This window comes from Amborella trichopoda, chromosome 5 (assembly GCF_054954075.1).
Source record: "Amborella trichopoda isolate Santa Cruz 75 chromosome 5, AtrichopodaSantaCruz75HAP2 v2.0, whole genome shotgun sequence".
In the NCBI taxonomy this organism is placed as follows: domain Eukaryota; kingdom Viridiplantae; phylum Streptophyta; class Magnoliopsida; order Amborellales; family Amborellaceae; genus Amborella; species Amborella trichopoda.
The window spans coordinates 17664902-17673538 of NC_142340.1; positions in this window are offsets into that span (position 1 = coordinate 17664902).

An 8637-nucleotide genomic window follows, 5' to 3' on the forward strand; every position below is an offset into this window, starting at 1 on the left:
TGTTTCATGAGATTATAAGCATCCTTTATTCATTCAATGCTATCTTACACCATTGCTTTCGTGAGTCGAATGAGGAGACATATGCCTTAACCAAAGGAGGAGCTAACTCCCCTTCTTTGCTTATCTATTTTTCCTAATGCTTTCTCTTATTTTGCTTCATGTATCTCTTATATCTTGTAACACTATTTTGAGTTAATGGAAAGTAAGTGTTAACGTTAAAAAAAAAAAAAAAAAAAAAATTCTACGCCAACTTGGCCACCTTGACCAAAGGGTTGAGCTGGGCCTGGGCTTGGGCTTGGGCTCGGGCCAAGGGCCATGTTTTTTTTTATGTTTGTACTTGTCCTTTTTAAAAAAAAAAAAAATGGGAATTTCTGTTAAGCCCAACCCAGCCTTGCTATGCCCAAGCTAGGTTGCGAAGATAAGTCCCTGGGTTGGATCTGGGCCACAACCCCTTGTCGGGGCTTAGCCAAGGCCCATATAACCTAGTCTGGGCATAGGCAAGGTGAAGCTTCTAGGGACCCAACTCATGCCTGGCCAACCCAAGCCCATTGCTAGGCCTTATAATCAGCGTTATATTAACCACTTGGTTGCTTTCTTTGTTTTTTTGTTTTTGGTAATTCAGTACTAGGAATCAAACGTGATATATAGCATTGATAATATTGACTGCTAACTACTTGGTTGTTTCCCTCGCAAGTGACATTGTTTGGTTTGATAGTTAAAATTTGAAGTTTTGACCTTCAATGCTAACCCGCAGTGAAGAGCATGGTCAGTAATGCAAAATAAGGAAGAGTTTTATTCAAGGAAAAAGTTTTTATAAGGTTATATCTTTAAAATGTAGAATTAAGGTGCACCGCAAAAATCTGTCATAGAAGGTTATTTCGACGTTGGAAAACCCTCTAATCATCTTGACACTGAGATGTATGAATATGAAAAGAAAAAAAGATTGAATCCTAAAAATAGTGTATCTTGCAACAAATTATCTAGACCATCCATTTTCAAGTGTTTATAGATCTACTTGATTTGAACTATTTTGGAGTTTAAGATTTTATATTTAGAGATGAAAATAGATACTCAAGCCACTCTAAAACATTTTTACACCAAATTTATATTTATGATAAAATTTGAAGGAGCGCCTTAATTTGATTGTCTAAGGTTGCAACCTTATACAAATGATACCCTTATTCAATAGACATATGCCTCAATTTTCTGATATAAAATGGAAACAGAGCTTTCAATATAAGGTCATTTTCTTTCCTTTCATTTTTTCTTTTTGTTTTTTGTGATTGGATCATCATTTTGGGCTAACACAGGTGTATGCTTTAGGAAAATATTCAATTCATGTGGAGAAAATTTTCTGAAGTATTTTAACTTCACGATGATTGTCCCCTTGTTGACATCAATGGCTGGTATGATGTTTTGTCACTATAGGAAACGTTACATGTGACCTACTTCTGTAAATTTGATCATAATCTCTCTCCAGGAAAAATTTTGCATAGGACCTCTGCTTTCTTATGTTTATTTCATACAAAAGTGGCAGGGATAAATCAAAATTTGGATTGGTGGGGTGGATCGTTCTCCCACATATTCATGTCGCATCGTTGGATTGGTGGAATGGATTAGGTCTAGATTGGTGTTATTTGGTGATCCTAAAATTTCTAAGGAGTAAATGAAGTAAAATAAAAACTAAAATTTAAAACTAAAATAGGAATTCATGGGGTAGAGATTCAGAGGGAATCTAAGAAAAATTAAATAAGCTTAAAAAAACAAAAGGGAAAATTTCTTTGTACTCCTAGATTTTAAAATCTATTTCTCACGAGACCTGAGGTTTCAAAACATTTCTTATACCGTAAAGTTCCAAACTTTTGTATCATCAAAGCCCTTGGACTCAAATATCACATATTATTGACCTAAACAAATAATAAAATGACACCTCTGTCTCTCTCTCTAGAGAGATCATAACGTGTCTCTCTCCTCTCTCTCTCTCTCTCTCTCCAAAACCCACAAAGCTCTCAAACCTTGTGGTCTTTCTCGAAAGCTCTAGATCTCTACCGCATCTGTCTCTCTTTATCCGGCACACCCGTCAGAGCTGTTGATCTTCAAGCAAGCATCATCGATCAACGGCCTAGAACTCACTGTCATTATGCACCTCACAAAGCCCTTCTTCCCTGAAATTCTCTCACCCAAAAATGCCCCCTTCTTTGAAACGAAAACCAGAAGAAAAGCTCTTAGTGCTATTAAGATTCCTCAGAAATGGAGAAATCATGGCCTTTTATTGGCGCTCCTCTGAAGGGATTTACCCTAAATTTGGTAGTATTTTGACTTTGAAATCGATACCAGAGAAACATGTATTTTATGAATTTTTTAGTGAACAATGTGCTAGGATTTTGACCAAAATTCCTTGTGTTTTGGTTTCCCGATGCCGGGTTTCCCGTTGTCTTGGTTTTCCTGTCGTCGGGAAATTTGCTAAGAGAAAATGATGGGGTTGTCTTGGTTTTCCGATAGCCAGAAAAATTGTTAAGAGAAAATGATGGGGGTACGGAAGAGTCTAGAGAGAGAGGGACAACATTTTAGGTAGAAATAAGAGATTTTGAGATTTGGGACCCACCTTTTTATTCTTCTTTTTATTCTTTAGGTTATGCATTTGCGGTGGACGGAAGAAACTTATGCAACAAGATGAGGGGGTACATTTTCTTTTACAAAAATAATAATTTAAAATGAAAAAGTGAAGTTTGAATGTTTGATTCTGAAAGAGATTAATAAAAGGGAAAATTTCTCTATGGGTTTCTCAGAGAGAGAGAGAGGGAGGAGAGAGACACGTTATGCTCTCTCTTGAGAGAGAGAGAGGAGTCATTTTGTTATTTGTTTAAGTCAATAATATGTGGTCAAATAGAGTTATTTGAGTCCAGGGGATTGGAAGATACAAAAGTTTGGACCTTTATAGTATAAGAAAGGTTTTGAAACCTTGAGTCTTGCAAGAAATAGATTCCAAAATCTGCGGGTATGGAGAAATTTTTCCATAACAAAATATAGAAAATTTTAAGGAAGAACAGGATGGGACCCATAAGTCCCAACTAATTTGCATCAAAATGGACGATCCAGATAAAAACACTAGATTTCAAAACATTGCTCCCACCTATTGAAGTGAGAAACACATCAACTCTCTTGCTTCATGGCGGGCAATATTAAAGGCTTGATTATATTCTTGGGTCGATGGCAAAGATAAGGCTATGATATAGAGAGAGGTCATGGCTCAACCATTAAAGAAGTCTAAAACTTTTTGATGATAAAAAATGCATGGACTTGGTTTCTATGCAGCCAAAGCCTTAATATATAGAAATATGGGCCTCTTAATAAATCTATTTTTAAGATGAATTTTAAGACTTAATTTTTATTGAAATGTAATCTCTAACATGGAGGTCATGAATATGAATAAATAAATAAATTTTAAAAATTAAAAATAATAATTTTATTTTAAGACAACATTTGATCCGTTAGTTTCCTTGTTTTAAAATAAAACACCTTGCATCCATCTTAAAGATGGATGTTTTACACTTTCTAAACCACATATGTAGAAATGCGGTCTAACCCGCATAAAACAATTTTCCAAAATGGATGGGGTGACTAGTAATTACCTAGATTCAACTATTTAGAGTATCATGTGTGAAATCCATAAGAGAGAACCATCATCAATCCGATTTTGTACGTGGAAAATCACATCGTCCCAAACCGGTTTGAAGATGCAAAGTCTAAAGAAGGGGCCTTTTCATAATTTTTTGTAATGGTGTAAAGTGTGACTTAATCTAATGCTAAGCATGGGAAAGGTGCTTGCACTCCCAAATTTCGGCCCTATAAAAGCCAAAATGTGGGTAAAAAGTAATGAATCTATCTGCACGATTTTGATAATGAATGAGGCTTGTATAAGGTGCCTACCTTTTACTCTATAAGTAAGGCAGACATCTAAATTTTTGCAGACATCTAAATTTTGTCAGAAGATATAGTTATAGTGTTCGAAACCTTATGATGGCTTGAAAATTATGTTCAAAATGGTGTGGATCAAATAGATCCATAAACACTGAGAAATCTTGAAAATAAATGTTTTGGATAATTTATTACAAGATGCATTACTTTAAAGACTTGAAATCTTTCTTTTTTGGTCTTTATGTACATACATATTGAGGTTGAGATGATCAGCTGGAAGGTTTTCTGGCTTCATAACACTTTTTTCTACTGGATTTTCGATGTGCTCCTTACTTTTATAATCTAAGATTGCAATCTTATATAAATTTTTTCTTTTGATAATTGTGCTTATTTTAAGTGTACGTTTATTTGTTAGCATTAACCAAATTGCTGATTTCCTTGAAGCTTTTGGGTATCAAGATTTTGCACGATGCTTAGTTAATCGATCAAAAACGCGACTCACAAGAAATTATGTGATTCAGTTTAGAATTACTCTATGAGCAGTTAAAAGATGAGTTGAAAGTTCTTAAAACACTTAGACCTGATTAAACACTTAGATTGACTGTCCAAACAGTATCTAATATCCATTCAACCCTAGAACATTTTGTCTATCTATTTCCTGGGCAACTGATCTACTTGGGAGTTTGTTTTTTAATCCAGGATTTTGGAATGTATCTAAGTTTTATCCTATTGTTTCTTTTCTTTTATTTGTTTTCTTTTTTTTTTTTTTCTAGTTCAAAGATTTTGGAATGTATGTAAGTTTCATCCTATCATTATTTTCATAAGGGCAAGCTTTCTATGCTTCCCCTACAACATAAAACTTATACACTTCCCTTATCCAACCGTCCATTTTGAATAGAGGGCTAAGATTGCCCCAATCACAATGTCACATCTCTACACTATTTTATTTTTAATTTTTTTCTATAAACTATTTTGACACCAAAATTTGGACATTCAATTCTCTATTAAACTCTTGCTAGCGAAAAATATATAAAAAAAATATTTCCAATAAAATAAAATGGCCAAAATACCCCGGAAGGTTTTAAGGGGTATTTTGGTCCTTATATTTTATCAAAAAATTATTTTTAATATTTTTTATAGGTGCGCCCCAATGAGAAGATGACACGTACCAAATTTCATATTCATACAATTTGTATAAAAAAACTAAAAAATAAAATACTTTGAGACGTTGGATCTAAGATCAAACAGTGAGTGGTTCTCTTGATCAAAATTGGATGGTTGGATGGTAAAGGAAGCATAGATCTTCTGTGCTATAAGGGAAATATAAAAACCTTTCCCTTTTATTTTTTTAAAGACATGGTCGTTAGTTTGCATGTAAATATGTAAAGACATGCATCTTGTTAGTTTGCATGTAAATCTGTAAAGACATGGTTCCTTCCCCCCCTCCCCCTCCCCCTCTCTCTCTCTCTCTCTTTCAAAAACTTTTGTTTAATTTAGGTGGAAAACACATACTTTTTTTCTTTTTTTTAACCTTGGTCTCTCTTAGGCAAAGATCCTTTTGCATATTTCTCTCATTATTATAAGCCTTTTTTCATTATATGTGATTTTATGCTAATTGATTGTGGCTCTATGCAAACGAGTCTTAAGGGCATGTTTTTTTTAGAAGGCACGGTTTTGAAAACCACGTTTTTCAGTACTGCAGCACTTTCATGTTTTATAACAGGGAAATGATACACTACAGTAGATATTGTGGTATTCACTTACTTTATATTTAAGTTTCAAAAAATAGTACGGCATGTTCTATGACCATGAAACTTATGTCATCTTCTTCATTGGAAGACGAGGTTTCCAGAACTGTTTTTAAACAAAAGCATCCTTGGTGAAAGTTTTATAAGAAAATCACATCCAGAGCGTACCCCATAATTAAATGTAGGTGCCCAAAAACCCTCAAATATGAGGAAGGTTTTTGAAGCGCTTATTTTATTGTTTGATGGTTTTGTGGGTTGGCATGGATTGGGAACTAAAATTAGAATAAATGGTGTATGATGTGAGCCACATTCAGCATCCTCCTCCCTTTGTTGACGATAGACGGTGGTGATGCATTTCCATGGAATTGATGTGGTATCCTCACCCTCAATTGTTTGCGATGGAGGGTAGATCTGGCAATTGGGTGCCACCCTTGCATTATCCTCCTAGTCATAGTGATAGCTATAACTAGTGGGATTAGCACCGTCGAGTCAATTAGTTGGACGGTGATGGAGAGTAAATGGGCCTTTGCGGTTTGTCAGTTGAAAATGTATGTTCGCACCCACTTCCTCTAACACTATTTGAAAGATGGATGGTGATGGTGTGAAAATACTCCTCACATTGTAAATAAATAATGATAGGAGGAATATTAAACAAGCTGTTGAATGGTTGAAACCCATTACAAAACCAATGAGGTAAAATGATCATAATTTTTAGGAAAATTGCGTAAATATCTGCTTTTTTTGTTATTACGAAAATATATAAAACTTTATGTTATTATACAAATGTCCATTTTTTCAACTTCATGACACTTTTTAAAAAAGACGAAGCTGCCTATTTTCGGTTTTTGAAAAACCGAGTTTTTTTAATTTTTAGTTTTGCAAAAACCAATTTTTTTTAAATTTCGGCTTTTCTAAAACCAAAAATTTTTAAATTTCAGTTTTTTAAAAACCTAATTTTTAAATATCAATATTATGTACGCTCAAATATTTAAATGTGGGGTTGAATTAGCTTTTTGGTTATCATGCCTCTACCCTTTTACGTCAAGGGTTTGAGTCATATGCAATTTGATTTTTTTTAATAAAAAATAGATGTTTTTTGTTTTATTAAAAAGCCAAAAAAAAAGCCCCATCATGGAATGGGTGTGGCTTTTCGGCTTTCATGCATGCTTATACACTTTCACGTCAAGGGTTCAAGTCCCTCTACATGCAATCTAATTTTTTCAATAAAAAATAGATGTTTTTTATTTTATTAAAAAGCAAAAAACAAAAAAAAAAACCCATCATGGAATGGGCATGATTTGATACCAAAATCTCTTCGAGAAAATCACATGCTTTTACCAATACACTATTTAAGTAAGGAAAACGTTTACATAAAGTTGCAACCTTAAAATGTACGATTACGAATGCCCTAAAAAATCCATCAAAACAGGTTGTTTTAATCTTGAAAAACTTTCTAATTGATCATCTCGACATCGAGATGTATGAATATGAGGAAAAAAAAAAGATTTTGAGTCCCATAAATAGTACATCTTGCAACACATTATCTAGATCGTCCATTTTCAAGATTATCATTGGTTTATAGATCTACTTGATTTTAACCATTTTTGAAGTTTAAAATTTTATAATTGGATATGAAAATAGATTTCAGTTAATCCTAAGAATTTCTTACACCAAAATTCCATGTAATTATAAAATTTAGAGGTGCGCCTTAATTGGATTGTTTAAGGTTGCAACCTTATAGAAACCACACCCTTTAAGTAATAGGAAAAGATCATGTCAGCCCAATGGCGTACTGCTACAGTAAACGCCAACGGCCTAGATTGAATCTAGGCCTATCTGACGATCCTGGATATCCGGTAGTGTTTGAATTTTAATTTTTTTTTTCTACAAATCGAAATGATCTGAAATTTGGAGAGTGTGTACATAAAAAATAGGTGAATATTCAAAATATATATATAAAAAAATATTTTACATGAAATAATTACCAAAATACCCTTGTAAAGATTTAGGTGTATTTTGGTCAATTTTGTTTTTACAGATTATTATTTTTATATTTGTATTAGGTGCGACTTGATGAGAAGAACATACACCTAAAATTTCAAGTGATTTGGATTTATAGAAAAAAATTAAAATTCAAACACGAAAAGATGTCGTGACCGTTAAATCGGCCTAGATTCAATCTGGGCCATTGGCATTTAAGTCTACGATTCCAATAGATTTTTGGACGGCGGCCCAACTTCATCTTGTCCCTCTATAAAACCATCGAAGACAATTGCTGGTGGTTGTCTCTTTGGAAGCAAAGTAGGTCGTCTTTCAACGAAGGCGCTGCTTTCTGTCTTTGAAGATTTTAAGCATTGTACGACGGTTTCATTGCTGGCTATTATGATGTTATTGTACCCTCTATGGTTTCAAAGTGCAACTAGGAAGAACCAGGTGGCTCTGCGTCATAGGTTTGCCCCTCTTTCGGTGAGCGTGCTGGCTTTGGTGGTGGTCGAGGACGATTTTGCCCCTCTTGCGATTGTTGAGGAAGGTGAACCCATTGCAGATGCCGATTGCTTGGAGCAAGCCGTTGCATAATGACAACCTAGCGGCGGTGGCGAGGATGGAAGATGATCTCATGAAACCATAGTCAATGGTTTCGGAGGAGTGACCATTACTTTTACACTTTTCTAGGGTGCCGCCGTTAGAGCACAGGAGTAATGTCTCTGGAAGTCCTTTTCTCTCTCAAGGTATGGTTGAAGGGGAGACCGCTGCCTAGCAAGTTCAATCGTTGTGTCCGGATAACTGTGTGCGATAAGGCCACAATGATGGATGATGTGGGTTTGGAGGATGGTAGTCAAATTTCTGCTATGTTGGACATTATGGGGATGGATGAGGTACCCATCCATGTGGTTTATGAAGAAATTAAGGAGCGCCGCAGGAGAAGATTAGAGATGAAGGAGGAAGGTTCAGAGGCTCTTGAGATTAAGAA